Source organism: Doryrhamphus excisus, chromosome 13, assembly GCF_030265055.1.
Source record: "Doryrhamphus excisus isolate RoL2022-K1 chromosome 13, RoL_Dexc_1.0, whole genome shotgun sequence".
Taxonomy (NCBI): Eukaryota; Metazoa; Chordata; class Actinopteri; order Syngnathiformes; family Syngnathidae; genus Doryrhamphus; species Doryrhamphus excisus.
The window spans coordinates 265,030-285,415 of NC_080478.1; the positions used below are offsets into that span (position 1 = coordinate 265,030).

The following is a 20,386-nucleotide window of genomic DNA, read 5'->3' on the forward strand; positions in this document are numbered from 1 at the left end:
AGCGCCCTTTGCTGTCAGGCAAGAGCAGAAACCATAAAAAGCTTACAGCACCTGGTATTCCCAGGCGGTCTCCCATCCAAGTACTAACCAGGCCCGCCCCTGCTTAGCTTCCGAGATCGGGCTTTTTCAGGGTAGTATGGCCGTAAGCTGCCAGGTGAACTGAAAAGATCCTATTTGAAGGTGACGCAGGCCAAACTAGACTCCAGCAAAAAGTGTCAAACAGCGCCCTCTGCTGTCAGGCAAGAGCAGAAACCATAAAAGGCTTACAGCACCTGGTATTCCCAGGCGGTCTCCCATCCAAGTACTAACCAGGCCCACCCCTGTTTAGCTTACGAGATCGGACGAGATCGGGCATTTTCAGGGTAGTATGACCGTAAGCTGCCAGATCAACTGAAAAGATCCTATTTGAAGGCGACGCAGGCCAAACTAGACTCCAGCAAAAAGTGTCAAACAGCGCCCTCTGCTGTCAGGCAAGAGCCGAAACCATAAAAGGCTTACAGCACCTGGTATTCCCAGGCGGTCTCTCATCCAAGTACTAACCAGGCCCGCCCCTGCTTAGCTTCCGAGATCGGACGATATCGGGCGTTTTCAGGGTAGTATGGCCGTAAGCTGCCAGGGCAACTGAAAAGATCCTATTTGAAGGCGACGCAGGCCAAACTAGACTCCAGCAAAAAGTGTCAAACAGCGCCCTCTGCTTTCAGGCAAAAGCAGAAACCATAAAAAGCTTAGAGCACCTGGTATTCCTAGGCGGTTTCCCATCCAAGTACTAACCAGGCCCGCCCCTGCTTAGCTTCCGAGATCGGATGAGATCGGGCGTTTTCAGGGTAGTATGGCTGTAAGCTGCCAAGGCAACTGAAAAGATCCTATTTGAAGGCGACGCAGGCCAAACTAAACTCCAGCAAAAAGTGTCAAACAGCGCCCTCTGCTGTCAGGCAAGAGCAGAAACCATAAAAAGCTTACAGCACCTGGTATTCCCAGGCGGTCTCCCATCCAAGTACTAACCAGGCCAGCCCCTGCTTAGCTTCCGAGATCGGACGAGATCGGGCGTTTTCAGGGTAGTATGGCCGTAAGCTTTAAGGGCAACTGAAAAAATCTTATTTGAAGGCAACGCAGGCCAAACTAGACTCCAGCAAAAAGTGTCAAACAGCGCCCTCTGCTGTCAGGCAAGAGCAGAAACCATAAAAAGCTTACAGCACCTGGTATTCCCAGGCGGTCTCCCATCCAAGTACTAACCAGGCCCGCCCCTGCTTTGCTTCCGAGATCGGACGAGATCGGGCTTTTTCAGGATAGTATGGCCGTAAGCTGCAAGATCAACTGAAAAGATCCTATTTGAAGGCGACGCAGGCCAAACTAGACTCCAGCAAAAAGTGTCAAACAGCGCCCTCTGCTGTCAGGCATGAGCAGAAACCATAAAAGGCTTACAGCACCTGGTATTCCCAGGCGGTCTCCCATCCAAGTACTAACCAGGCCCACCCCTGTTTAGCTTACGAGATCGGACGAGATCGGGCGTTTTCAGGGTAGTATGACCGTAAGCTGCCAGATCAACTGAAAAGATCCTATTTGAAGGCGACGCAGGCCAAACTAGACTCCAGCAAAAAGTGTCAAACAGCGCCCTCTGCTGTCAGGCAAGAGCAGAAACCATATAAATCTTACAGCACCTGGTATTCCCAGGCGGTCTCCCATCCAAGTACTAACCAGGCCCGCCCCTGCTTAGCTTCCGAGATCTGGCTTTTTCAGGATAGTATGGCCGTAAGCTGCAAGATCAACTGAAAAGATCCTATTTGAAGGCGACGCAGGCCAAACTAGACTCTGGCAAAAAGTGTCAAACAGCGCCCTTTGCTGTCAGGCAAGAGCAGAAACCATCAAAAGCTTACAGCACCTGGTATTCCCAGGCGGTCTCCCATCCAAGTACTAACCAGGCCCGCCCCTGCTTAGCTTCCGAGATCGGACGAGATCAGGCGTTTTAAGGGTAGTATGGCCGTAAGCTGCCAGGTCAACTGAAAAGATCCTATTTGAAGGTGACGCAGGCCAAACTAGACTCCAGCAAAAAGTGTCAAACAGCGCCCTCTGCTGTCAGGCAAGAGCAGAAACCATAAAAAAGCTTACAGCACCTGGTATTCCCAGGCGGTCTCCCATCCAAGTACTAACCAGGCCCGCCCCTGCTTAGCTTCCAAGATCGGACGAGATCTGGCGTTTTCAGGGTAGTATGGCCGTAAGCTGCCAGGTCAACTGAAAAGATCATATTTGAAGGTGACGCAGGCCAAACTAGACTCTGGCAAAAAGTGTCAAACAGCGCCCTTTGCTGTCAGGCAAGAGCAGAAACCATAAAAAGCTTACAGCACCTGGTATTCCCAGGCGGTCTCCCATCCAAGTACTAACCAGGCCCGCCCCTGCTTAGCTTCCGAGATCGGGCGTTTTCAGGGTAGTATGGCCGTAAGCTGCCAGGTGAAATGAAAAGATCCTATTTGAAGGTGACGCAGGCCAAACTAGACTCCAGCAAAAAGTGTCAAACAGCGCCCTCTGCTGTCAGGCAAGAGCAGAAACCATAAAAAGCTTACAGCACCTGGTATTCCCAGGCGGTCTCCCATCCAAGTACTAACCAGGCCAGCCCCTGCTTACCTTCCGAGATCGGACGAGATCAGGCGTTTTAAGGGTAGTATGTCCGTAAGCTGCCAGGTCAACTGAAAAGATCCTATTTGAAGGTGACGCAGGCCAAACTAGACTCCAGCAAAAAGTGTCAAACAGCGCCCTCTGCTGTCAGGCAAGAGCAGAAACCATAAAAAGCTTTCAGCACCTGGTATTCCCAGGCGGTCTCCCATCCAAGTACTAACCAGGCCCGCCCCTGCTTAGCTTCCGAGATCTGACGAGATCGGGCGTTTTCAGGGTAGTATGGCCGTAAGCTGCCAGGTCAACTGAAAAGATCCTATTTGAAGGTGACGCAGGCCAAACTAGACGCTGGCAAAAAGTGTCAAACAGCGCCCTTTGCTGTCAGGCAAGAGCAGAAACCATAAAAAGCTTACAGCACCTGGTATTCCCAGACGGTCTCCCATCCAAGTACTAACCAGGCCCGCCCCTGCTTAGCGTCCGAGATCGGGCGTTTTCAGGGTAGTTTGGCCGTAAGCTGCCAGGTCAACTGAAAAGATCCTATTTGAAGGCGACGCAGGCCAAACTAGACTCCAGCAAAAAGTGTCAAACAGCGCCCTCTGCTGTCAGGCATGAGCAGAAACCATAAAAGGCTTACAGCACCTGGTATTCCCAGGCGGTCTCCCATCCAAGTACTAACCAGGCCCGCCCCTGCTTAGCTTCCGAGATCGGACGAGATCGGGCTTTTTCAGGATAGTATGGCCGTAAGCTGCAAGATCAACTGAAAAGATCCTATTTGAAGGCGACGCAGGCCAAACTAGACTCTGGCAAAAAGTGTCAAACAGCGCCATTTGCTGTCAGGCAAGAGCAGAAACCATCAAAAGCTTACAGCACCTGGTATTCCCAGGCGGTCTCCCATCCAAGTACTAACCAGGCCCGCCCCTGCTTAGCTTCCGAGATCGGACGAGATCAGGCGTTTTAAGGGTAGTATGGCCGTAAGCTGCCAGGTCAACTGAAAAGATCCTATTTGAAGGTGACGCAGGCCAAACTAGACTCCAGCAAAAAGTGTCAAACAGCGCCCTCTGCTGTCAGGCAAGAGCAGAAACCATAAAAAAGCTTACAGCACCTGGTATTCCCAGGCGGTCTCCCATCCAAGTACTAACCAGGCCCGCCCCTGCTTAGCTTCCAAGATCGGACGAGATCTGGCGTTTTCAGGGTAGTATGGCCGTAAGCTGCCAGGTCAACTGAAAAGATCCTATTTGAAGGTGACGCAGGCCAAACTAGACTCTGGCAAAAAGTGTCAAACAGCGCCCTTTGCTGTCAGGCAAGAGCAGAAACCATAAAAAGCTTACAGCACCTGGTATTCCCAGGCGGTCTCCCATCCAAGTACTAACCAGGCCCGCCCCTGCTTAGCTTCCGAGATCGGGCGTTTTCAGGGTAGTATGGCCGTAAGCTGCCAGGTGAAATGAAAAGATCCTATTTGAAGGTGACGCAGGCCAAACTAGACTCCAGCAAAAAGTGTCAAACAGCGCCCTCTGCTGTCAGGCAAGAGCAGAAACCATAAAAAGCTTACAGCACCTGGTATTCCCAGGCGGTCTCCCATCCAAGTACTAACCAGGCCAGCCCCTGCTTACCTTCCGAGATCGGACGAGATCAGGCGTTTTAAGGGTAGTATGTCCGTAAGCTGCCAGGTCAACTGAAAAGATCCTATTTGAAGGTGACGCAGGCCAAACTAGACTCCAGCAAAAAGTGTCAAACAGCGCCCTCTGCTGTCAGGCAAGAGCAGAAACCATAAAAAGCTTTCAGCACCTGGTATTCCCAGGCGGTCTCCCATCCAAGTACTAACCAGGCCCGCCCCTGCTTAGCTTCCGAGATCTGACGAGATCGGGCGTTTTCAGGGTAGTATGGCCGTAAGCTGCCAGGTCAACTGAAAAGATCCTATTTGAAGGTGACGCAGGCCAAACTAGACGCTGGCAAAAAGTGTCAAACAGCGCCCTTTGCTGTCAGGCAAGAGCAGAAACCATAAAAAGCTTACAGCACCTGGTATTCCCAGACGGTCTCCCATCCAAGTACTAACCAGGCCCGCCCCTGCTTAGCGTCCGAGATCGGGCGTTTTCAGGGTAGTTTGGCCGTACGCTGCCAGGTCAACTGAAAAGATCCTATTTGAAGGCGACGCAGGCCAAACTAGACTCCAGCAAAAAGTGTCAAACAGCGCCCTCTGCTGTCAGGCATGAGCAGAAACCATAAAAGGCTTACAGCACCTGGTATTCCCAGGCGGTCTCCCATCCAAGTACTAACCAGGCCCGCCCCTGCTTAGCTTCCGAGATCGGACGAGATCGGGCTTTTTCAGGATAGTATGGCCGTAAGCTGCAAGATCAACTGAAAAGATCCTATTTGAAGGCGACGCAGGCCAAACTAGACTCTGGCAAAAAGTGTCAAACAGCGCCCTTTGCTGTCAGGCAAGAGCAGAAACCATAAAAAGCTTACAGCACCTGGTATTCCCAGGCTGTCTCCCATCCAAGTACTAACCAGGCCCGCCCCTGCTTAGCTTCCGAGATCGGGCGTTTTCAGGGTAGTATGGCCGTAAGCTGCCAGGTCAACTGAAAAGATCCTATTTGAAGGCGACGCAGGCCAAACTAGACTCCAGCAAAAAGTGTCAAACAGCGCCCTCTGCTGTCAGGCATGAGCAGAAACCATAAAAGGCTTACAGCACCTGGTATTCCCAGGCGGTCTCCCATCCAAGTACTAACCAGGCCCACCCCTGTTTAGCTTACGAGATCGGACGAGATCGGGCGTTTTCAGGGTAGTATGACCGTAAGCTGCCAGATCAACTGAAAAGATCCTATTTGAAGGCGACGCAGGCCAAACTAGACTCCAGCAAAAAGTGTCAAACAGCGCCCTCTGCTGTCAGGCAAGAGCAGAAACCATATAAATCTTACAGCACCTGGTATTCCCAGGCGGTCTCCCATCCAAGTACTAACCAGGCCCGCCCCTGCTTAGCTTCCGAGATCGGGCTTTTTCAGGATAGTATGGCCGTAAGCTGCAAGATCAACTGAAAAGATCCTATTTGAAGGCGACGCAGGCCAAACTAGACTCTGGCAAAAAGTGTCAAACAGCGCCCTTTGCTGTCAGGCAAGAGCAGAAACCATCAAAAGCTTACAGCACCTGGTATTCCCAGGCGGTCTCCCATCCAAGTACTAACCAGGCCCGCCCCTGCTTAGCTTCCGAGATCGGACGAGATCAGGCGTTTTAAGGGTAGTATGGCCGTAAGCTGCCAGGTCAACTGAAAAGATCCTATTTGAAGGTGACGCAGGCCAAACTAGACTCCAGCAAAAAGTGTCAAACAGCGCCCTCTGCTGTCAGGCAAGAGCAGAAACCATAAAAAAGCTTACAGCACCTGGTATTCCCAGGCGGTCTCCCATCCAAGTACTAACCAGGCCCGCCCCTGCTTAGCTTCCAAGATCGGACGAGATCTGGCGTTTTCAGGGTAGTATGGCCGTAAGCTGCCAGGTCAACTGAAAAGATCCTATTTGAAGGTGACGCAGGCCAAACTAGACTCTGGCAAAAAGTGTCAAACAGCGCCCTTTGCTGTCAGGCAAGAGCAGAAACCATAAAAAGCTTACAGCACCTGGTATTCCCAGGCGGTCTCCCATCCAAGTACTAACCAGGCCCGCCCCTGCTTAGCTTCCGAGATCGGGCGTTTTCAGGGTAGTATGGCCGTAAGCTGCCAGGTGAAATGAAAAGATCCTATTTGAAGGTGACGCAGGCCAAACTAGACTCCAGCAAAAAGTGTCAAACAGCGCCCTCTGCTGTCAGGCAAGAGCAGAAACCATAAAAAGCTTACAGCACCTGGTATTCCCAGGCGGTCTCCCATCCAAGTACTAACCAGGCCAGCCCCTGCTTACCTTCCGAGATCGGACGAGATCAGGCGTTTTAAGGGTAGTATGTCCGTAAGCTGCCAGGTCAACTGAAAAGATCCTATTTGAAGGTGACGCAGGCCAAACTAGACTCCAGCAAAAAGTGTCAAACAGCGCCCTCTGCTGTCAGGCAAGAGCAGAAACCATAAAAAGCTTTCAGCACCTGGTATTCCCAGGCGGTCTCCCATCCAAGTACTAACCAGGCCCGCCCCTGCTTAGCTTCCGAGATCTGACGAGATCGGGCGTTTTCAGGGTAGTATGGCCGTAAGCTGCCAGGTCAACTGAAAAGATCCTATTTGAAGGTGACGCAGGCCAAACTAGACGCTGGCAAAAAGTGTCAAACAGCGCCCTTTGCTGTCAGGCAAGAGCAGAAACCATAAAAAGCTTACAGCACCTGGTATTCCCAGACGGTCTCCCATCCAAGTACTAACCAGGCCCGCCCCTGCTTAGCGTCCGAGATCGGGCGTTTTCAGGGTAGTTTGGCCGTAAGCTGCCAGGTCAACTGAAAAGATCCTATTTGAAGGCGACGCAGGCCAAACTAGACTCCAGCAAAAAGTGTCAAACAGCGCCCTCTGCTGTCAGGCATGAGCAGAAACCATAAAAGGCTTACAGCACCTGGTATTCCCAGGCGGTCTCCCATCCAAGTACTAACCAGGCCCGCCCCTGCTTAGCTTCCGAGATCGGACGAGATCGGGCTTTTTCAGGATAGTATGGCCGTAAGCTGCAAGATCAACTGAAAAGATCCTATTTGAAGGCGACGCAGGCCAAACTAGACTCTGGCAAAAAGTGTCAAACAGCGCCCTTTGCTGTCAGGCAAGAGCAGAAACCATAAAAAGCTTACAGCACCTGGTATTCCCAGGCTGTCTCCCATCCAAGTACTACCCAGGCCCGCCCCTGCTTAGCTTCCGAGATCGGGCGATTTCAGGGTAGTATGGCCGTAAGCTGCCAGGTGAACTGAAAAGATCCTATTTGAAGGTGACGCAGGCCAAACTAGACTCCAGCAAAAAGTGTCAAACAGCGCCCTCTGCTGTCAGGCAAGAGCAGAAACCATAAAAAGCTTACAGCACCTGGTATTCCCAGGCGGTCTCCCATCCAAGTACTAACCAGGCCCTCCCCTGCTTAGCTTCCGAGATCGGACGAGATCAGGCGTTTTAAGGGTAGTATGGCCGTAAGCTGCCAGGTCACCTGAAAAGATCCTATTTGAAGGTGACGCAGGCCAAACTAGACTCCAGCAAAAAGTGTCAAACAGCGCCCTCTGCTGTCAGGCAAGAGCAGAAACCATAAAAAGCTTACAGGACCTAGTATTCCCAGGCGGTCTCCCATCCAAGTACTAACCAGGCCCGCCCCTGCTTAGTTTCCGAGATCAGACGAGATCGGGCGTTTTCAGGGTAGTATGGCCGTAAGCTGCCAGGTCAACTGAAAAGATCCTATTTGAAGGTGACGCAGGCCAAACTAGACTCTGGCAAAAAGTGTCAAACAGCGCCCTTTGCTGTCAGGCAAGAGCAGAAACCATAAAAAGCTTATAGCACCTGGTATTCCCAGGCGGTCTCCCATCCAAGTACTAACCAGGCCCGCCCCTGCTTAGCTTCCGAGATCGGGCGTTTTCAGGGTAGTATGGCCGTAAGCTGCCAGGTCAACTGAAAAGATCCTATTTGAAGGCGACGCAGGCCAAACTAGACTCCAGCAAAAAGTGTCAAACAGCGCCCTCTGCTGTCAGGCATGAGCAGAAACCATAAAAGGCTTACAGCACCTGGTATTCCCAGGCGGTCTCCCATCCAAGTACTAACCAGGCCCACCCCTGTTTAGCTTACGAGATCGGACGAGATCGGGCGTTTTCAGGGTAGTATGACCGTAAGCTGCCAGATCAACTGAAAAGATCCTATTTGAAGGCGACGCAGGCCAAACTAGACTCCAGCAAAAAGTGTCAAACAGCGCCCTCTGCTGTCAGGCAAGAGCAGAAACCATATAAAGCTTACAGCACCTGGTATTTCCAGGCGGTCTCCCATCCAAGTACTAACCAGGCCCGCCCCTGCTTAGCTTCCGAGATCGGACGAGATCGGGCTTTTTCAGGATAGTATGGCCGTAAGCTGCCAGGTGAACTGAAAAGATCCTATTTGAAGGTGACGCAGGCCAAACTAGACTCCAGCAAAAAGTGTCAAACAGCGCCCTCTGCTGTCAGGCAAGAGCAGAAACCATAAAAGGCTTACAGCACCTGGTATTCCCAGGCGGTCTCCCATCCAAGTACTAACCAGGCCCACCCCTGTTTAGCTTACGAGATCGGACGAGATCGGGCATTTTCAGGGTAGTATGACCGTAAGCTGCCAGATCAACTGAAAAGATCCTATTTGAAGGCGACGCAGGCCAAACTAGACTCCAGCAAAAAGTGTCAAACAGCGCCCTCTGCTGTCAGGCAAGAGCCGAAACTATAAAAGGCTTACAGCACCTGGTATTCCCAGGCGGTCTCTCATCCAAGTACTAACCAGGCCCGCCCCTGCTTAGCTTCCGAGATCGGACGATATCGGGCGTTTTCAGGGTAGTATGGCCGTAAGCTGCCAGGGCAACTGAAAAGATCCTATTTGAAGGCGACGCAGGCCAAACTAGGCTCCAGCAAAAAGTGTCAAACAGCGCCCTCTGCTTTCAGGCAAAAGCAGAAACCATAAAAAGCTTAGAGCACCTGGTATTCCTAGGCGGTTTCCCATCCAAGTACTAACCAGGCCCGCCCCTGCTTAGCTTCCGAGATCGGATGAGATCGGGCGTTTTCAGGGTAGTATGGCTGTAAGCTGCCAAGGCAACTGAAAAGATCCTATTTGAAGGCGACGCAGGCCAAACTAAACTCCAGCAAAAAGTGTCAAACAGCGCCCTCTGCTGTCAGGCAAGAGCAGAAACCATAAAAAGCTTACAGCACCTGGTATTCCCAGGCGGTCTCCCATCCAAGTACTAACCAGGCCAGCCCCTGCTTAGCTTCCGAGATCGGACGAGATCGGGCGTTTTCAGGGTAGTATGGCCGTAAGCTTAAAGGGCAACTGAAAAAATCTTATTTGAAGGCGACGCAGGCCAAACTAGACTCCAGCAAAAAGTGTCAAACAGCGCCCTCTGCTGTCAGGCAAGAGCAGAAACCATAAAAAGCTTACAGCACCTGGTATTCCCAGGCGGTCTCCCATCCAAGTACTAACCAGGCCCGCCCCTGCTTTGCTTCCGAGATCGGACGAGATCGGGCGTTTTCAGGGTAGTATGGCCGTAAGCTTTAAGGGCAACTGAAAAAATCTTATTTGAAGGCGACGCAGGCCAAACTAGACTCCAGCAAAAAGTGTCAAACAGCGCCCTCTGCTGTCAGGCAAGAGCAGAAACCATAAAAAGCTTACAGCACCTGGTATTCCCAGGCGGTCTCCCATCCAAGTACTAACCAGGCCAGCCCCTGCTTAGCTTCCGAGATCGGACGAGATCGGGCGTTTTCGGGGTAGTATGGCCGTAAGCTTTAAGGGCAACTGAAAAAATCTTATTTGAAGGCGACGCAGGCCAAACTAGACTCCAGCAAAAAGTGTAAAACAGCGCCCTCTGCTGTCAGGCAAGAGCAGAAACCATAAAAAGCTTACAGCACCTGGTATTCCCAGGCGGTCTCCCATCCAAGTACTAACCAGGCCCGCCCCTGCTTAGCTTCCGAGATCGGACGAGATCGGACGAGATCGGGCGTTTTCAGGGTAGTATGGCTGTAAACTGCCAGGTCAACTGAAAAGATCCTATTTGAAGGTGACGCAGGCCAAACTAGACTCTGACAAAAAGTGTCAAACAGCGCCCTTTGCTGTCAGGCAAGAGCAGAAACCATAAAAAGCTTACAGCACCTGGTATTCCCAGGCGGTCTCCCATCCAAGTACTAACCAGGCCCGCCCCTGCTTAGCTTCCGAGATCGGACGAGATCGGGCGTTTTCAGGGTAGTATGGCCATAAGCTGCCAGGTCAACTGAAAAGATCCTATTTGAAGGCGACGCAGGCCAAACTAGACTCTGGCAAAAATTGTCAAACAGCGCCCTTTGCTGTCAGGCAAGAGCAGAAACCATAAAAAGCTTACAGCACCTGGTATTCCCAGGCGGTCTCCCATCCAAGTACTAACCAGGCCCGCCCCTGCTTAGCTTCCGAGATCGGATGAGATCGGGCGTTTTCAGGGTAGTATGGCTGTAAGCTGCCAAGGCAACTGAAAAGATCCTATTTGAAGGCGACGCAGGCCAAACTAAACTCCAGCAAAAAGTGTCAAACAGCGCCCTCTGCTGTCAGGCAAGAGCAGAAACCATAAAAAGCTTACAGCACCTGGTATTCCCAGGCGGTCTCCCATCCAAGTACTAACCAGGCCAGCCCCTGCTTAGCTTCCGAGATCGGACGAGATCGGGCGTTTTCAGGGTAGTATGGCCGTAAGCTTAAAGGGCAACTGAAAAAATCTTATTTGAAGGCGACGCAGGCCAAACTAGACTCCAGCAAAAAGTGTCAAACAGCGCCCTCTGCTGTCAGGCAAGAGCAGAAACCATAAAAAGCTTACAGCACCTGGTATTCCCAGGCGGTCTCCCATCCAAGTACTAACCAGGCCCGCCCCTGCTTTGCTTCCGAGATCGGACGAGATCGGGCGTTTTCAGGGTAGTATGGCCGTAAGCTTTAAGGGCAACTGAAAAAATCTTATTTGAAGGCGACGCAGGCCAAACTAGACTCCAGCAAAAAGTGTCAAACAGCGCCCTCTGCTGTCAGGCAAGAGCAGAAACCATAAAAAGCTTACAGCACCTGGTATTCCCAGGCGGTCTCCCATCCAAGTACTAACCAGGCCAGCCCCTGCTTAGCTTCCGAGATCGGACGAGATCGGGCGTTTTCGGGGTAGTATGGCCGTAAGCTTTAAGGGCAACTGAAAAAATCTTATTTGAAGGCGACGCAGGCCAAACTAGACTCCAGCAAAAAGTGTCAAACAGCGCCCTCTGCTGTCAGGCAAGAGCAGAAACCATAAAAAGCTTACAGCACCTGGTATTCCCAGGCGGTCTCCCATCCAAGTACTAACCAGGCCCGCCCCTGCTTAGCTTCCGAGATCGGACGAGATCGGGCGTTTTCAGGGTAGTATGGCTGTAAACTGCCAGGTCAACTGAAAAGATCCTATTTGAAGGTGACGCAGGCCAAACTAGACTCTGACAAAAAGTGTCAAACAGCGCCCTTTGCTGTCAGGCAAGAGCAGAAACCATAAAAAGCTTACAGCACCTGGTATTCCCAGGCGGTCTCCCATCCAAGTACTAACCAGGCCCGCCCCTGCTTAGCTTCCGAGATCGGACGAGATCGGGCGTTTTCAGGGTAGTATGGCCGTAAGCTGCCAGGTCAACTGAAAAGATCCTATTTGAAGGCGACGCAGGCCAAACTAGACTCTGGCAAAAATTGTCAAACAGCGCCCTTTGCTGTCAGGCAAGAGCAGAAACCATAAAAAGCTTACAGCACCTGGTATTCCCAGGCGGTCTCCCATCCAAGTACTAACCAGGCCCGCCCCTTCTTAGCTTCCGAGATCGGGCGTTTTCAGGGTAGTATGGCCGTAAGCTGCCAGGTGAACTGAAAAGATCCTATTTGAAGGTGACGCAGGCCAAACTAGACTCCAGCAAAAAGTGTCAAACAGCGCCCTCTGCTGTCAGGCAAGAGCAGAAACCATAAAAAGCTTACAGCACCTGGTATTCCCAGGCGGTCTCCCATCCAAGTACTAACCAGGCCCGCCCCTGCTTAGCTTCCGAGATCGGACGAGATCAGGCGTTTTAAGGGTAGTATGGCCGTAAGCTGCCAGGTCACCTGAAAAGATCCTATTTGAAGGTGACGCAGGCCAAACTAGACTCCAGCAAAAAGTGTCAAACAGCGCCCTCTGCTGTCAGGCAAGAGCAGAAACCATAAAAAGCTTACAGCACCTGGTATTCCCAGGCGGTCTCCCATCCAAGTACTAACCAGGCCCGCCCCTGCTTAGTTTCCGAGATCAGACGAGATCGGGCGTTTTCAGGGTAGTATGGCCGTAAGCTGCCAGGTCAACTGAAAAGATCCTATTTGAAGGTGACGCAGGCCAAACTAGACTCTGGCAAAAAGTGTCAAACAGCGCCCTTTGCTGTCAGGCAAGAGCAGAAACCATAAAAAGCTTATAGCACCTGGTATTCCCAGGCGGTCTCCCATCCAAGTACTAACCAGGCCCGCCCCTGCTTAGCTTCCGAGATCGGGCGTTTTCAGGGTAGTATGGCCGTAAGCTGCCAGGTCAACTGAAAAGATCCTATTTGAAGGCGACGCAGGCCAAACTAGACTCCAGCAAAAAGTGTCAAACAGCGCCCTCTGCTGTCAGGCATGAGCAGAAACCATAAAAGGCTTACAGCACCTGGTATTCCCAGGCGGTCTCCCATCCAAGTACTAACCAGGCCCACCCCTGTTTAGCTTACGAGATCGGACGAGATCGGGCGTTTTCAGGGTAGTATGACCGTAAGCTGCCAGATCAACTGAAAAGATCCTATTTGAAGGCGACGCAGGCCAAACTAGACTCCAGCAAAAAGTGTCAAACAGCGGCCTCTGCTGTCAGGCAAGAGCAGAAACCATATAAATCTTACAGCACCTGGTATTCCCAGGCGGTCTCCCATCCAAGTACTAACCAGGCCCGCCCCTGCTTAGCTTCCGAGATCGGGCTTTTTCAGGATAGTATGGCCGTAAGCTGCAAGATCAACTGAAAAGATCCTATTTGAAGGCGACGCAGGCCAAACTAGACTCTGGCAAAAAGTGTCAAACAGCGCCCTTTGCTGTCAGGCAAGAGCAGAAACCATCAAAAGCTTACAGCACCTGGTATTCCCAGGCGGTCTCCCATCCAAGTACTAACCAGGCCCGCCCCTGCTTAGCTTCCGAGATCGGACGAGATCAGGCGTTTTAAGGGTAGTATGGCCGTAAGCTGCCAGGTCAACTGAAAAGATCCTATTTGAAGGTGACGCAGGCCAAACTAGACTCCAGCAAAAAGTGTCAAACAGCGCCCTCTGCTGTCAGGCAAGAGCAGAAACCATAAAAAAGCTTACAGCACCTGGTATTCCCAGGCGGTCTCCCATCCAAGTACTAACCAGGCCCGCCCCTGCTTAGCTTCCAAGATCGGACGAGATCTGGCGTTTTCAGGGTAGTATGGCCGTAAGCTGCCAGGTCAACTGAAAAGATCCTATTTGAAGGTGACGCAGGCCAAACTAGACTCTGGCAAAAAGTGTCAAACAGCGCCCTTTGCTGTCAGGCAAGAGCAGAAACCATAAAAAGCTTACAGCACCTGGTATTCCCAGGCGGTCTCCCATCCAAGTACTAACCAGGCCCGCCCCTGCTTAGCTTCCGAGATCGGGCGTTTTCAGGGTAGTATGGCCGTAAGCTGCCAGGTGAAATGAAAAGATCCTATTTGAAGGTGACGCAGGCCAAACTAGACTCCAGCAAAAAGTGTCAAACAGCGCCCTCTGCTGTCAGGCAAGAGCAGAAACCATAAAAAGCTTACAGCACCTGGTATTCCCAGGCGGTCTCCCATCCAAGTACTAACCAGGCCAGCCCCTGCTTACCTTCCGAGATCGGACGAGATCAGGCGTTTTAAGGGTAGTATGTCCGTAAGCTGCCAGGTCAACTGAAAAGATCCTATTTGAAGGTGACGCAGGCCAAACTAGACTCCAGCAAAAAGTGTCAAACAGCGCCCTCTGCTGTCAGGCAAGAGCAGAAACCATAAAAAGCTTTCAGCACCTGGTATTCCCAGGCGGTCTCCCATCCAAGTACTAACCAGGCCCGCCCCTGCTTAGCTTCCGAGATCTGACGAGATCGGGCGTTTTCAGGGTAGTATGGCCGTAAGCTGCCAGGTCAACTGAAAAGATCCTATTTGAAGGTGACGCAGGCCAAACTAGACGCTGGCAAAAAGTGTCAAACAGCGCCCTTTGCTGTCAGGCAAGAGCAGAAACCATAAAAAGCTTACAGCACCTGGTATTCCCAGACGGTCTCCCATCCAAGTACTAACCAGGCCCGCCCCTGCTTAGCGTCCGAGATCGGGCGTTTTCAGGGTAGTTTGGCCGTAAGCTGCCAGGTCAACTGAAAAGATCCTATTTGAAGGCGACGCAGGCCAAACTAGACTCCAGCAAAAAGTGTCAAACAGCGCCCTCTGCTGTCAGGCATGAGCAGAAACCATAAAAGGCTTACAGCACATGGTATTCCCAGGCGGTCTCCCATCCAAGTACTAACCAGGCCCGCCCCTGCTTAGCTTCCGAGATCGGACGAGATCGGGCTTTTTCAGGATAGTATGGCCGTAAGCTGCAAGATCAACTGAAAAGATCCTATTTGAAGGCGACGCAGGCCAAACTAGACTCTGGCAAAAAGTGTCAAACAGCGCCCTTTGCTGTCAGGCAAGAGCAGAAACCATAAAAAGCTTACAGCACCTGGTATTCCCAGGCTGTCTCCCATCCAAGTACTACCCAGGCCCGCCCCTGCTTAGCTTCCGAGATCGGGCGATTTCAGGGTAGTATGGCCGTAAGCTGCCAGGTCAACTGAAAAGATCCTATTTGAAGGTGACGCAGGCCAAACTAGACTCCAGCAAAAAGTGTCAAACAGCGCCCTCTGCTGTCAGGCAAGAGCAGAAACCATAAAAAGCTTACAGCACCTGGTATTCCCAGGCGGTCTCCCATCCAAGTACTAACCAGGCCCTCCCCTGCTTAGCTTCCGAGATCGGACGAGATCAGGCGTTTTAAGGGTAGTATGGCCGTAAGCTGCCAGGTCACCTGAAAAGATCCTATTTGAAGGTGACGCAGGCCAAACTAGACTCCAGCAAAAAGTGTCAAACAGCGCCCTCTGCTGTCAGGCAAGAGCAGAAACCATAAAAAGCTTACAGGACCTGGTATTCCCAGGCGGTCTCCCATCCAAGTACTAACCAGGCCCGCCCCTGCTTAGTTTCCGAGATCAGACGAGATCGGGCGTTTTCAGGGTAGTATGGCCGTAAGCTGCCAGGTCAACTGAAAAGATCCTATTTGAAGGTGACGCAGGCCAAACTAGACTCTGGCAAAAAGTGTCAAACAGCGCCCTTTGCTGTCAGGCAAGAGCAGAAACCATAAAAAGCTTATAGCACCTGGTATTCCCAGGCGGTCTCCCATCCAAGTACTAACCAGGCCCGCCCCTGCTTAGCTTCCGAGATCGGGCGTTTTCAGGGTAGTATGGCCGTAAGCTGCCAGGTCAACTGAAAAGATCCTATTTGAAGGCGACGCAGGCCAAACTAGACTCCAGCAAAAAGTGTCAAACAGCGCCCTCTGCTGTCAGGCATGAGCAGAAACCATAAAAGGCTTACAGCACCTGGTATTCCCAGGCGGTCTCCCATCCAAGTACTAACCAGGCCCACCCCTGTTTAGCTTACGAGATCGGACGAGATCGGGCGTTTTCAGGGTAGTATGACCGTAAGCTGCCAGATCAACTGAAAAGATCCTATTTGAAGGCGACGCAGGCCAAACTAGACTCCAGCAAAAAGTGTCAAACAGCGCCCTCTGCTGTCAGGCAAGAGCAGAAACCATATAAAGCTTACAGCACCTGGTATTTCCAGGCGGTCTCCCATCCAAGTACTAACCAGGCCCGCCCCTGCTTAGCTTCCGAGATCGGACGAGATCGGGCTTTTTCAGGATAGTATGGCCGTAAGCTGCCAGATCAACTGAAAAGATCCTATTTGAAGGCGACGCAGGCCAAACTAGACTCTGGCAAAAAGTGTCAAACAGCGCCCTTTGCTGTCAGGCAAGAGCAGAAACCATAAAAAGCTTACAGCACCTGGTATTCCCAGGCGGTCTCCCATCCAAGTACTAACCAGGCCCGCCCCTGCTTAGCTTCCGAGATCGGGCTTTTTCAGGGTAGTATGGCCGTAAGCTGCCAGGTGAACTGAAAAGATCCTATTTGAAGGTGACGCAGGCCAAACTAGACTCCAGCAAAAAGTGTCAAACAGCGCCCTCTGCTGTCAGGCAAGAGCAGAAACCATAAAAGGCTTACAGCACCTGGTATTCCCAGGCGGTCTCCCATCCAAGTACTAACCAGGCCCACCCCTGTTTAGCTTACGAGATCGGACGAGATCGGGCATTTTCAGGGTAGTATGACCGTAAGCTGCCAGATCAACTGAAAAGATCCTATTTGAAGGCGACGCAGGCCAAACTAGACTCCAGCAAAAAGTGTCAAACAGCGCCCTCTGCTGTCAGGCAAGAGCCGAAACCATAAAAGGCTTACAGCACCTGGTATTCCCAGGCGGTCTCTCATCCAAGTACTAACCAGGCCCGCCCCTGCTTAGCTTCCGAGATCGGACGATATCGGGCGTTTTCAGGGTAGTATGGCCGTAAGCTGCCAGGGCAACTGAAAAGATCCTATTTGAAGGCGACGCAGGCCAAACTAGACTCCAGCAAAAAGTGTCAAACAGCGCCCTCTGCTTTCAGGCAAAAGCAGAAACCATAAAAAGCTTAGAGCACCTGGTATTCCTAGGCGGTTTCCCATCCAAGTACTAACCAGGCCCGCCCCTGCTTAGCTTCCGAGATCGGATGAGATCGGGCGTTTTCAGGGTAGTATGGCTGTAAGCTGCCAAGGCAACTGAAAAGATCCTATTTGAAGGCGACGCAGGCCAAACTAAACTCCAGCAAAAAGTGTCAAACAGCGCCCTCTGCTGTCAGGCAAGAGCAGAAACCATAAAAAGCTCACAGCACCTGGTATTCCCAGGCGGTCTCCCATCCAAGTACTAACCAGGCCAGCCCCTGCTTAGCTTCCGAGATCGGACGAGATCGGGCGTTTTCAGGGTAGTATGGCCGTAAGCTTAAAGGGCAACTGAAAAAATCTTATTTGAAGGCGACGCAGGCCAAACTAGACTCCAGCAAAAAGTGTCAAACAGCGCCCTCTGCTGTCAGGCAAGAGCAGAAACCATAAAAAGCTTACAGCACCTGGTATTCCCAGGCGGTCTCCCATCCAAGTACTAACCAGGCCCGCCCCTGCTTTGCTTCCGAGATCGGACGAGATCGGGCGTTTTCAGGGTAGTATGGCCGTAAGCTTTAAGGGCAACTGAAAAAATCTTATTTGAAGGCGACGCAGGCCAAACTAGACTCCAGCAAAAAGTGTCAAACAGCGCCCTCTGCTGTCAGGCAAGAGCAGAAACCATAAAAAGCTTACAGCACCTGGTATTCCCAGGCGGTCTCCCATCCAAGTACTAACCAGGCCAGCCCCTGCTTAGCTTCCGAGATCGGACGAGATCGGGCGTTTTCGGGGTAGTATGGCCGTAAGCTTTAAGGGCAACTGAAAAAATCTTATTTGAAGGCGACGCAGGCCAAACTAGACTCCAGCAAAAAGTGTAAAACAGCGCCCTCTGCTGTCAGGCAAGAGCAGAAACCATAAAAAGCTTACAGCACCTGGTATTCCCAGGCGGTCTCCCATCCAAGTACTAACCAGGCCCGCCCCTGCTTAGCTTCCGAGATCGGACGAGATCGGACGAGATCGGGCGTTTTCAGGGTAGTATGGCTGTAAACTGCCAGGTCAACTGAAAAGATCCTATTTGAAGGTGACGCAGGCCAAACTAGACTCCAGCAAAAAGTGTCAAACAGCGCCCTCTGCTGTCAGGCAAGAGCAGAAACCATAAAAAAGCTTACAGCACCTGGTATTCCCAGGCGGTCTCCCATCCAAGTACTAACCAGGCCCGCCCCTGCTCAGCTTCCAAGATCGGACGAGATCTGGCGTTTTCAGGGTAGTATGGCCGTAAGCTGCCAGGTCAACTGAAAAGATCCTATTTGAAGGTGACGCAGGCCAAACTAGACTCTGGCAAAAAGTGTCAAACAGCGCCCTTTGCTGTCAGGCAAGAGCAGAAACCATAAAAAGCTTACAGCACCTGGTGTTCCCAGGCGGTCTCCCATCCAAGTACTAACCAGGCCCGCCCCTGCTTAGCTTCCGAGATCGGGCGTTTTCAGGGTAGTATGGCCGTAAGCTGCCAGGTGAACTGAAAAGATCCTATTTGAAGGTGACGCAGGCCAAACTAGACTCCAGCAAAAAGTGTCAAACAGCGCCCTCTGCTGTCAGGCAAGAGCAGAAACCATAAAAAGCTTACAGCACCTGGTATTCCCAGGCGGTCTCCCATCCAAGTACTAACCAGGCCCGCCCCTGCTTAGTTTCCGAGATCAGACGAGATCGGGCGTTTTCAGGGTAGTATGGCCGTAAGCTGCCAGGTCAACTGAAAAGATCCTATTTGAAGGTGACGCAGGCCAAACTAGACTCTGGCAAAAAGTGTCAAACAGCGCCCTTTGCTGTCAGGCAAGAGCAGAAACCATAAAAAGCTTATAGCACCTGGTATTCCCAGGCGGTCTCCCATCCAAGTACTAACCAGGCCCGCCCCTGCTTAGCTTCCGAGATCGGGCGTTTTCAGGGTAGTATGGCCGTAAGCTGCCAGGTCAACTGAAAAGATCCTATTTGAAGGCGACGCAGGCCAAACTAGACTCCAGCAAAAAGTGTCAAACAGCGCCCTCTGCTGTCAGGCATGAGCAGAAACCATAAAAGGCTTACAGCACCTGGTATTCCCAGGCGGTCTCCCATCCAAGTACTAACCAGGCCCACCCCTGTTTAGCTTACGAGATCGGACGAGATCGGGCGTTTTCAGGGTAGTATGACCGTAAGCTGCCAGATCAACTGAAAAGATCCTATTTGAAGGCGACGCAGGCCAAACTAGACTCCAGCAAAAAGTGTCAAACAGCGCCCTCTGCTGTCAGGCAAGAGCAGAAACCATATAAAGCTTACAGCACCTGGTATTTCCAGGCGGTCTCCCATCCAAGTACTAACCAGGCCCGCCCCTGCTTAGCTTCCGAGATCGGACGAGATCGGGCTTTTTCAGGATAGTATGGCCGTAAGCTGCCAGATCAACTGAAAAGATCCTATTTGAAGGCGACGCAGGCCAAACTAGACTCTGGCAAAAAGTGTCAAACAGCGCCCTTTGCTGTCAGGCAAGAGCAGAAACCATAAAAAGCTTACAGCACCTGGTATTCCCAGGCGGTCTCCCATCCAAGTACTAACCAGGCCCGCCCCTGCTTAGCTTCCGAGATCGGGCTTTTTCAGGGTAGTATGGCCGTAAGCTGCCAGGTGAACTGAAAAGATCCTATTTGAAGGTGACGCAGGCCAAACTAGACTCCAGCAAAAAGTGTCAAACAGCGCCCTCTGCTGTCAGGCAAGAGCAGAAACCATAAAAGGCTTACAGCACCTGGTATTCCCAGGCGGTCTCCCATCCAAGTACTAACCAGGCCCACCCCTGTTTAGCTTACGAGATCGGACGAGATCGGGCATTTTCAGGGTAGTATGACCGTAAGCTGCCAGATCAACTGAAAAGATCCTATTTGAAGGCGACGCAGGCCAAACTAGACTCCAGCAAAAAGTGTCAAACAGCGCCCTCTGCTGTCAGGCAAGAGCCGAAACCATAAAAGGCTTACAGCACCTGGTATTCCCAGGCGGTCTCTCATCCAAGTACTAACCAGGCCCGCCCCTGCTTAGCTTCCGAGATCGGACGATATCGGGCGTTTTCAGGGTAGTATGGCCGTAAGCTGCCAGGGCAACTGAAAAGATCCTATTTGAAGGCGACGCAGGCCAAACTAGACTCCAACAAAAAGTGTCAAACAGCGCCCTCTGCTTTCAGGCAAAAGCAGAAACCATAAAAAGCTTAGAGCACCTGGTATTCCTAGGCGGTTTCCCATCCAAGTACTAACCAGGCCCGCCCCTGCTTAGCTTCCGAGATCGGATGAGATCGGGCGTTTTCAGGGTAGTATGGCTGTAAGCTGCCAAGGCAACTGAAAAGATCCTATTTGAAGGCGACGCAGGCCAAACTAAACTCCAGCAAAAAGTGTCAAACAGCGCCCTCTGCTGTCAGGCAAGAGCAGAAAC

The 20,386-nt window shown here is 51.7% G+C and overlaps 64 non-coding genes and 25 pseudogenes across 64 annotated transcripts; all 89 read right to left on the minus strand.

Annotated features, from left to right (window-relative positions):
* Positions 1–39: 39 nt before the first annotated feature.
* Positions 40–148, minus strand: LOC131141184 (5S ribosomal RNA; annotated as a pseudogene).
* A 112-nt stretch (positions 149–260) lies between these two features.
* On the minus strand, positions 261–379 carry LOC131098537 (5S ribosomal RNA). The gene has a single exon (XR_009117405.1). It is a non-coding gene; the product is annotated as a 5S ribosomal RNA (ribosomal RNA).
* Positions 380–491: 112 nt separating this feature from the next.
* On the minus strand, positions 492–610 carry LOC131099539 (5S ribosomal RNA). The gene has a single exon (XR_009118365.1). It is a non-coding gene; the product is annotated as a 5S ribosomal RNA (ribosomal RNA).
* Positions 611–722: 112 nt separating this feature from the next.
* Positions 723–841, minus strand: LOC131099102 (5S ribosomal RNA). The gene has a single exon (XR_009117940.1). It is a non-coding gene; the product is annotated as a 5S ribosomal RNA (ribosomal RNA).
* Positions 842–953: 112 nt separating this feature from the next.
* Positions 954–1,072, minus strand: LOC131142633 (5S ribosomal RNA). The gene has a single exon (XR_009132705.1). It is a non-coding gene; the product is annotated as a 5S ribosomal RNA (ribosomal RNA).
* A 112-nt stretch (positions 1,073–1,184) lies between these two features.
* On the minus strand, positions 1,185–1,303 carry LOC131098875 (5S ribosomal RNA). The gene has a single exon (XR_009117721.1). It is a non-coding gene; the product is annotated as a 5S ribosomal RNA (ribosomal RNA).
* Positions 1,304–1,415: 112 nt separating this feature from the next.
* LOC131097690 (5S ribosomal RNA) lies at positions 1,416–1,534 on the minus strand. Its single transcript, XR_009116585.1, has one exon. It is a non-coding gene; the product is annotated as a 5S ribosomal RNA (ribosomal RNA).
* A 112-nt stretch (positions 1,535–1,646) lies between these two features.
* Positions 1,647–1,755, minus strand: LOC131142509 (5S ribosomal RNA; annotated as a pseudogene).
* Positions 1,756–1,867: 112 nt separating this feature from the next.
* LOC131143333 (5S ribosomal RNA) lies at positions 1,868–1,986 on the minus strand. Its single transcript, XR_009133384.1, has one exon. It is a non-coding gene; the product is annotated as a 5S ribosomal RNA (ribosomal RNA).
* A 113-nt stretch (positions 1,987–2,099) lies between these two features.
* Positions 2,100–2,218, minus strand: LOC131098407 (5S ribosomal RNA). Its single transcript, XR_009117281.1, has one exon. It is a non-coding gene; the product is annotated as a 5S ribosomal RNA (ribosomal RNA).
* Positions 2,219–2,330: 112 nt separating this feature from the next.
* LOC131100412 (5S ribosomal RNA) lies at positions 2,331–2,439 on the minus strand (annotated as a pseudogene).
* Positions 2,440–2,551: 112 nt separating this feature from the next.
* Positions 2,552–2,670, minus strand: LOC131100083 (5S ribosomal RNA). Its single transcript, XR_009118850.1, has one exon. It is a non-coding gene; the product is annotated as a 5S ribosomal RNA (ribosomal RNA).
* Positions 2,671–2,782: 112 nt separating this feature from the next.
* On the minus strand, positions 2,783–2,901 carry LOC131097180 (5S ribosomal RNA). The gene has a single exon (XR_009116092.1). It is a non-coding gene; the product is annotated as a 5S ribosomal RNA (ribosomal RNA).
* A 112-nt stretch (positions 2,902–3,013) lies between these two features.
* LOC131142016 (5S ribosomal RNA) lies at positions 3,014–3,122 on the minus strand (annotated as a pseudogene).
* A 112-nt stretch (positions 3,123–3,234) lies between these two features.
* On the minus strand, positions 3,235–3,353 carry LOC131097627 (5S ribosomal RNA). Its single transcript, XR_009116524.1, has one exon. It is a non-coding gene; the product is annotated as a 5S ribosomal RNA (ribosomal RNA).
* Positions 3,354–3,465: 112 nt separating this feature from the next.
* Positions 3,466–3,584, minus strand: LOC131143334 (5S ribosomal RNA). Its single transcript, XR_009133385.1, has one exon. It is a non-coding gene; the product is annotated as a 5S ribosomal RNA (ribosomal RNA).
* Positions 3,585–3,697: 113 nt separating this feature from the next.
* On the minus strand, positions 3,698–3,816 carry LOC131098408 (5S ribosomal RNA). The gene has a single exon (XR_009117282.1). It is a non-coding gene; the product is annotated as a 5S ribosomal RNA (ribosomal RNA).
* A 112-nt stretch (positions 3,817–3,928) lies between these two features.
* LOC131100414 (5S ribosomal RNA) lies at positions 3,929–4,037 on the minus strand (annotated as a pseudogene).
* A 112-nt stretch (positions 4,038–4,149) lies between these two features.
* Positions 4,150–4,268, minus strand: LOC131100084 (5S ribosomal RNA). Its single transcript, XR_009118851.1, has one exon. It is a non-coding gene; the product is annotated as a 5S ribosomal RNA (ribosomal RNA).
* Positions 4,269–4,380: 112 nt separating this feature from the next.
* On the minus strand, positions 4,381–4,499 carry LOC131097181 (5S ribosomal RNA). Its single transcript, XR_009116093.1, has one exon. It is a non-coding gene; the product is annotated as a 5S ribosomal RNA (ribosomal RNA).
* Positions 4,500–4,611: 112 nt separating this feature from the next.
* On the minus strand, positions 4,612–4,720 carry LOC131142377 (5S ribosomal RNA; annotated as a pseudogene).
* A 112-nt stretch (positions 4,721–4,832) lies between these two features.
* Positions 4,833–4,951, minus strand: LOC131097628 (5S ribosomal RNA). The gene has a single exon (XR_009116525.1). It is a non-coding gene; the product is annotated as a 5S ribosomal RNA (ribosomal RNA).
* Positions 4,952–5,063: 112 nt separating this feature from the next.
* Positions 5,064–5,172, minus strand: LOC131141969 (5S ribosomal RNA; annotated as a pseudogene).
* A 112-nt stretch (positions 5,173–5,284) lies between these two features.
* On the minus strand, positions 5,285–5,403 carry LOC131097691 (5S ribosomal RNA). Its single transcript, XR_009116586.1, has one exon. It is a non-coding gene; the product is annotated as a 5S ribosomal RNA (ribosomal RNA).
* Positions 5,404–5,515: 112 nt separating this feature from the next.
* Positions 5,516–5,624, minus strand: LOC131142356 (5S ribosomal RNA; annotated as a pseudogene).
* A 112-nt stretch (positions 5,625–5,736) lies between these two features.
* On the minus strand, positions 5,737–5,855 carry LOC131143335 (5S ribosomal RNA). Its single transcript, XR_009133386.1, has one exon. It is a non-coding gene; the product is annotated as a 5S ribosomal RNA (ribosomal RNA).
* A 113-nt stretch (positions 5,856–5,968) lies between these two features.
* Positions 5,969–6,087, minus strand: LOC131098409 (5S ribosomal RNA). Its single transcript, XR_009117283.1, has one exon. It is a non-coding gene; the product is annotated as a 5S ribosomal RNA (ribosomal RNA).
* Positions 6,088–6,199: 112 nt separating this feature from the next.
* LOC131100415 (5S ribosomal RNA) lies at positions 6,200–6,308 on the minus strand (annotated as a pseudogene).
* A 112-nt stretch (positions 6,309–6,420) lies between these two features.
* Positions 6,421–6,539, minus strand: LOC131100085 (5S ribosomal RNA). The gene has a single exon (XR_009118852.1). It is a non-coding gene; the product is annotated as a 5S ribosomal RNA (ribosomal RNA).
* A 112-nt stretch (positions 6,540–6,651) lies between these two features.
* Positions 6,652–6,770, minus strand: LOC131097182 (5S ribosomal RNA). The gene has a single exon (XR_009116094.1). It is a non-coding gene; the product is annotated as a 5S ribosomal RNA (ribosomal RNA).
* Positions 6,771–6,882: 112 nt separating this feature from the next.
* On the minus strand, positions 6,883–6,991 carry LOC131142017 (5S ribosomal RNA; annotated as a pseudogene).
* Positions 6,992–7,103: 112 nt separating this feature from the next.
* Positions 7,104–7,222, minus strand: LOC131097629 (5S ribosomal RNA). The gene has a single exon (XR_009116526.1). It is a non-coding gene; the product is annotated as a 5S ribosomal RNA (ribosomal RNA).
* A 112-nt stretch (positions 7,223–7,334) lies between these two features.
* Positions 7,335–7,443, minus strand: LOC131142120 (5S ribosomal RNA; annotated as a pseudogene).
* Positions 7,444–7,555: 112 nt separating this feature from the next.
* On the minus strand, positions 7,556–7,674 carry LOC131143002 (5S ribosomal RNA). The gene has a single exon (XR_009133059.1). It is a non-coding gene; the product is annotated as a 5S ribosomal RNA (ribosomal RNA).
* Positions 7,675–7,786: 112 nt separating this feature from the next.
* LOC131100049 (5S ribosomal RNA) lies at positions 7,787–7,905 on the minus strand. Its single transcript, XR_009118816.1, has one exon. It is a non-coding gene; the product is annotated as a 5S ribosomal RNA (ribosomal RNA).
* Positions 7,906–8,017: 112 nt separating this feature from the next.
* LOC131141088 (5S ribosomal RNA) lies at positions 8,018–8,126 on the minus strand (annotated as a pseudogene).
* Positions 8,127–8,238: 112 nt separating this feature from the next.
* On the minus strand, positions 8,239–8,357 carry LOC131097692 (5S ribosomal RNA). The gene has a single exon (XR_009116587.1). It is a non-coding gene; the product is annotated as a 5S ribosomal RNA (ribosomal RNA).
* A 112-nt stretch (positions 8,358–8,469) lies between these two features.
* LOC131099289 (5S ribosomal RNA) lies at positions 8,470–8,588 on the minus strand. Its single transcript, XR_009118124.1, has one exon. It is a non-coding gene; the product is annotated as a 5S ribosomal RNA (ribosomal RNA).
* A 112-nt stretch (positions 8,589–8,700) lies between these two features.
* LOC131098538 (5S ribosomal RNA) lies at positions 8,701–8,819 on the minus strand. The gene has a single exon (XR_009117406.1). It is a non-coding gene; the product is annotated as a 5S ribosomal RNA (ribosomal RNA).
* Positions 8,820–8,931: 112 nt separating this feature from the next.
* On the minus strand, positions 8,932–9,050 carry LOC131099540 (5S ribosomal RNA). The gene has a single exon (XR_009118366.1). It is a non-coding gene; the product is annotated as a 5S ribosomal RNA (ribosomal RNA).
* Positions 9,051–9,162: 112 nt separating this feature from the next.
* LOC131099103 (5S ribosomal RNA) lies at positions 9,163–9,281 on the minus strand. Its single transcript, XR_009117941.1, has one exon. It is a non-coding gene; the product is annotated as a 5S ribosomal RNA (ribosomal RNA).
* Positions 9,282–9,393: 112 nt separating this feature from the next.
* LOC131142634 (5S ribosomal RNA) lies at positions 9,394–9,512 on the minus strand. Its single transcript, XR_009132706.1, has one exon. It is a non-coding gene; the product is annotated as a 5S ribosomal RNA (ribosomal RNA).
* Positions 9,513–9,624: 112 nt separating this feature from the next.
* On the minus strand, positions 9,625–9,743 carry LOC131142721 (5S ribosomal RNA). The gene has a single exon (XR_009132789.1). It is a non-coding gene; the product is annotated as a 5S ribosomal RNA (ribosomal RNA).
* A 112-nt stretch (positions 9,744–9,855) lies between these two features.
* LOC131097508 (5S ribosomal RNA) lies at positions 9,856–9,974 on the minus strand. Its single transcript, XR_009116410.1, has one exon. It is a non-coding gene; the product is annotated as a 5S ribosomal RNA (ribosomal RNA).
* Positions 9,975–10,086: 112 nt separating this feature from the next.
* On the minus strand, positions 10,087–10,215 carry LOC131099712 (5S ribosomal RNA; annotated as a pseudogene).
* A 112-nt stretch (positions 10,216–10,327) lies between these two features.
* On the minus strand, positions 10,328–10,446 carry LOC131100517 (5S ribosomal RNA). Its single transcript, XR_009119100.1, has one exon. It is a non-coding gene; the product is annotated as a 5S ribosomal RNA (ribosomal RNA).
* Positions 10,447–10,558: 112 nt separating this feature from the next.
* Positions 10,559–10,677, minus strand: LOC131098451 (5S ribosomal RNA). The gene has a single exon (XR_009117324.1). It is a non-coding gene; the product is annotated as a 5S ribosomal RNA (ribosomal RNA).
* A 112-nt stretch (positions 10,678–10,789) lies between these two features.
* On the minus strand, positions 10,790–10,908 carry LOC131142635 (5S ribosomal RNA). Its single transcript, XR_009132707.1, has one exon. It is a non-coding gene; the product is annotated as a 5S ribosomal RNA (ribosomal RNA).
* Positions 10,909–11,020: 112 nt separating this feature from the next.
* On the minus strand, positions 11,021–11,139 carry LOC131142722 (5S ribosomal RNA). Its single transcript, XR_009132790.1, has one exon. It is a non-coding gene; the product is annotated as a 5S ribosomal RNA (ribosomal RNA).
* A 112-nt stretch (positions 11,140–11,251) lies between these two features.
* LOC131097509 (5S ribosomal RNA) lies at positions 11,252–11,370 on the minus strand. The gene has a single exon (XR_009116411.1). It is a non-coding gene; the product is annotated as a 5S ribosomal RNA (ribosomal RNA).
* A 112-nt stretch (positions 11,371–11,482) lies between these two features.
* On the minus strand, positions 11,483–11,601 carry LOC131140989 (5S ribosomal RNA). The gene has a single exon (XR_009132485.1). It is a non-coding gene; the product is annotated as a 5S ribosomal RNA (ribosomal RNA).
* Positions 11,602–11,713: 112 nt separating this feature from the next.
* On the minus strand, positions 11,714–11,832 carry LOC131142898 (5S ribosomal RNA). The gene has a single exon (XR_009132960.1). It is a non-coding gene; the product is annotated as a 5S ribosomal RNA (ribosomal RNA).
* Positions 11,833–11,944: 112 nt separating this feature from the next.
* On the minus strand, positions 11,945–12,053 carry LOC131141243 (5S ribosomal RNA; annotated as a pseudogene).
* Positions 12,054–12,165: 112 nt separating this feature from the next.
* LOC131143336 (5S ribosomal RNA) lies at positions 12,166–12,284 on the minus strand. Its single transcript, XR_009133387.1, has one exon. It is a non-coding gene; the product is annotated as a 5S ribosomal RNA (ribosomal RNA).
* Positions 12,285–12,396: 112 nt separating this feature from the next.
* Positions 12,397–12,515, minus strand: LOC131097406 (5S ribosomal RNA). The gene has a single exon (XR_009116313.1). It is a non-coding gene; the product is annotated as a 5S ribosomal RNA (ribosomal RNA).
* Positions 12,516–12,627: 112 nt separating this feature from the next.
* Positions 12,628–12,736, minus strand: LOC131141089 (5S ribosomal RNA; annotated as a pseudogene).
* A 112-nt stretch (positions 12,737–12,848) lies between these two features.
* On the minus strand, positions 12,849–12,967 carry LOC131097693 (5S ribosomal RNA). The gene has a single exon (XR_009116588.1). It is a non-coding gene; the product is annotated as a 5S ribosomal RNA (ribosomal RNA).
* A 112-nt stretch (positions 12,968–13,079) lies between these two features.
* LOC131142357 (5S ribosomal RNA) lies at positions 13,080–13,188 on the minus strand (annotated as a pseudogene).
* Positions 13,189–13,300: 112 nt separating this feature from the next.
* On the minus strand, positions 13,301–13,419 carry LOC131143338 (5S ribosomal RNA). Its single transcript, XR_009133389.1, has one exon. It is a non-coding gene; the product is annotated as a 5S ribosomal RNA (ribosomal RNA).
* A 113-nt stretch (positions 13,420–13,532) lies between these two features.
* Positions 13,533–13,651, minus strand: LOC131098410 (5S ribosomal RNA). The gene has a single exon (XR_009117284.1). It is a non-coding gene; the product is annotated as a 5S ribosomal RNA (ribosomal RNA).
* A 112-nt stretch (positions 13,652–13,763) lies between these two features.
* LOC131100416 (5S ribosomal RNA) lies at positions 13,764–13,872 on the minus strand (annotated as a pseudogene).
* Positions 13,873–13,984: 112 nt separating this feature from the next.
* On the minus strand, positions 13,985–14,103 carry LOC131100087 (5S ribosomal RNA). The gene has a single exon (XR_009118854.1). It is a non-coding gene; the product is annotated as a 5S ribosomal RNA (ribosomal RNA).
* Positions 14,104–14,215: 112 nt separating this feature from the next.
* LOC131097183 (5S ribosomal RNA) lies at positions 14,216–14,334 on the minus strand. The gene has a single exon (XR_009116095.1). It is a non-coding gene; the product is annotated as a 5S ribosomal RNA (ribosomal RNA).
* Positions 14,335–14,446: 112 nt separating this feature from the next.
* Positions 14,447–14,555, minus strand: LOC131142018 (5S ribosomal RNA; annotated as a pseudogene).
* A 112-nt stretch (positions 14,556–14,667) lies between these two features.
* On the minus strand, positions 14,668–14,786 carry LOC131099511 (5S ribosomal RNA). Its single transcript, XR_009118339.1, has one exon. It is a non-coding gene; the product is annotated as a 5S ribosomal RNA (ribosomal RNA).
* A 112-nt stretch (positions 14,787–14,898) lies between these two features.
* On the minus strand, positions 14,899–15,007 carry LOC131142121 (5S ribosomal RNA; annotated as a pseudogene).
* A 112-nt stretch (positions 15,008–15,119) lies between these two features.
* On the minus strand, positions 15,120–15,238 carry LOC131143004 (5S ribosomal RNA). The gene has a single exon (XR_009133061.1). It is a non-coding gene; the product is annotated as a 5S ribosomal RNA (ribosomal RNA).
* A 112-nt stretch (positions 15,239–15,350) lies between these two features.
* On the minus strand, positions 15,351–15,469 carry LOC131099387 (5S ribosomal RNA). Its single transcript, XR_009118221.1, has one exon. It is a non-coding gene; the product is annotated as a 5S ribosomal RNA (ribosomal RNA).
* A 112-nt stretch (positions 15,470–15,581) lies between these two features.
* LOC131141090 (5S ribosomal RNA) lies at positions 15,582–15,690 on the minus strand (annotated as a pseudogene).
* A 112-nt stretch (positions 15,691–15,802) lies between these two features.
* LOC131097694 (5S ribosomal RNA) lies at positions 15,803–15,921 on the minus strand. The gene has a single exon (XR_009116589.1). It is a non-coding gene; the product is annotated as a 5S ribosomal RNA (ribosomal RNA).
* Positions 15,922–16,033: 112 nt separating this feature from the next.
* LOC131099290 (5S ribosomal RNA) lies at positions 16,034–16,152 on the minus strand. The gene has a single exon (XR_009118125.1). It is a non-coding gene; the product is annotated as a 5S ribosomal RNA (ribosomal RNA).
* A 112-nt stretch (positions 16,153–16,264) lies between these two features.
* Positions 16,265–16,373, minus strand: LOC131141185 (5S ribosomal RNA; annotated as a pseudogene).
* A 112-nt stretch (positions 16,374–16,485) lies between these two features.
* On the minus strand, positions 16,486–16,604 carry LOC131098540 (5S ribosomal RNA). Its single transcript, XR_009117408.1, has one exon. It is a non-coding gene; the product is annotated as a 5S ribosomal RNA (ribosomal RNA).
* A 112-nt stretch (positions 16,605–16,716) lies between these two features.
* On the minus strand, positions 16,717–16,835 carry LOC131099541 (5S ribosomal RNA). Its single transcript, XR_009118367.1, has one exon. It is a non-coding gene; the product is annotated as a 5S ribosomal RNA (ribosomal RNA).
* A 112-nt stretch (positions 16,836–16,947) lies between these two features.
* On the minus strand, positions 16,948–17,066 carry LOC131099104 (5S ribosomal RNA). The gene has a single exon (XR_009117942.1). It is a non-coding gene; the product is annotated as a 5S ribosomal RNA (ribosomal RNA).
* Positions 17,067–17,178: 112 nt separating this feature from the next.
* LOC131143067 (5S ribosomal RNA) lies at positions 17,179–17,297 on the minus strand. The gene has a single exon (XR_009133121.1). It is a non-coding gene; the product is annotated as a 5S ribosomal RNA (ribosomal RNA).
* Positions 17,298–17,409: 112 nt separating this feature from the next.
* LOC131142723 (5S ribosomal RNA) lies at positions 17,410–17,528 on the minus strand. The gene has a single exon (XR_009132791.1). It is a non-coding gene; the product is annotated as a 5S ribosomal RNA (ribosomal RNA).
* A 112-nt stretch (positions 17,529–17,640) lies between these two features.
* Positions 17,641–17,759, minus strand: LOC131097510 (5S ribosomal RNA). Its single transcript, XR_009116412.1, has one exon. It is a non-coding gene; the product is annotated as a 5S ribosomal RNA (ribosomal RNA).
* A 112-nt stretch (positions 17,760–17,871) lies between these two features.
* LOC131099713 (5S ribosomal RNA) lies at positions 17,872–18,000 on the minus strand (annotated as a pseudogene).
* A 113-nt stretch (positions 18,001–18,113) lies between these two features.
* LOC131099988 (5S ribosomal RNA) lies at positions 18,114–18,232 on the minus strand. The gene has a single exon (XR_009118759.1). It is a non-coding gene; the product is annotated as a 5S ribosomal RNA (ribosomal RNA).
* A 112-nt stretch (positions 18,233–18,344) lies between these two features.
* Positions 18,345–18,453, minus strand: LOC131100906 (5S ribosomal RNA; annotated as a pseudogene).
* Positions 18,454–18,565: 112 nt separating this feature from the next.
* Positions 18,566–18,684, minus strand: LOC131097407 (5S ribosomal RNA). The gene has a single exon (XR_009116314.1). It is a non-coding gene; the product is annotated as a 5S ribosomal RNA (ribosomal RNA).
* A 112-nt stretch (positions 18,685–18,796) lies between these two features.
* On the minus strand, positions 18,797–18,905 carry LOC131141091 (5S ribosomal RNA; annotated as a pseudogene).
* A 112-nt stretch (positions 18,906–19,017) lies between these two features.
* Positions 19,018–19,136, minus strand: LOC131097695 (5S ribosomal RNA). Its single transcript, XR_009116590.1, has one exon. It is a non-coding gene; the product is annotated as a 5S ribosomal RNA (ribosomal RNA).
* A 112-nt stretch (positions 19,137–19,248) lies between these two features.
* Positions 19,249–19,367, minus strand: LOC131099292 (5S ribosomal RNA). The gene has a single exon (XR_009118127.1). It is a non-coding gene; the product is annotated as a 5S ribosomal RNA (ribosomal RNA).
* A 112-nt stretch (positions 19,368–19,479) lies between these two features.
* LOC131141186 (5S ribosomal RNA) lies at positions 19,480–19,588 on the minus strand (annotated as a pseudogene).
* A 112-nt stretch (positions 19,589–19,700) lies between these two features.
* LOC131098541 (5S ribosomal RNA) lies at positions 19,701–19,819 on the minus strand. Its single transcript, XR_009117409.1, has one exon. It is a non-coding gene; the product is annotated as a 5S ribosomal RNA (ribosomal RNA).
* Positions 19,820–19,931: 112 nt separating this feature from the next.
* Positions 19,932–20,050, minus strand: LOC131099542 (5S ribosomal RNA). Its single transcript, XR_009118368.1, has one exon. It is a non-coding gene; the product is annotated as a 5S ribosomal RNA (ribosomal RNA).
* Positions 20,051–20,162: 112 nt separating this feature from the next.
* Positions 20,163–20,281, minus strand: LOC131099105 (5S ribosomal RNA). Its single transcript, XR_009117943.1, has one exon. It is a non-coding gene; the product is annotated as a 5S ribosomal RNA (ribosomal RNA).
* Between the last annotated feature and the right edge of the window lie 105 nt (positions 20,282–20,386).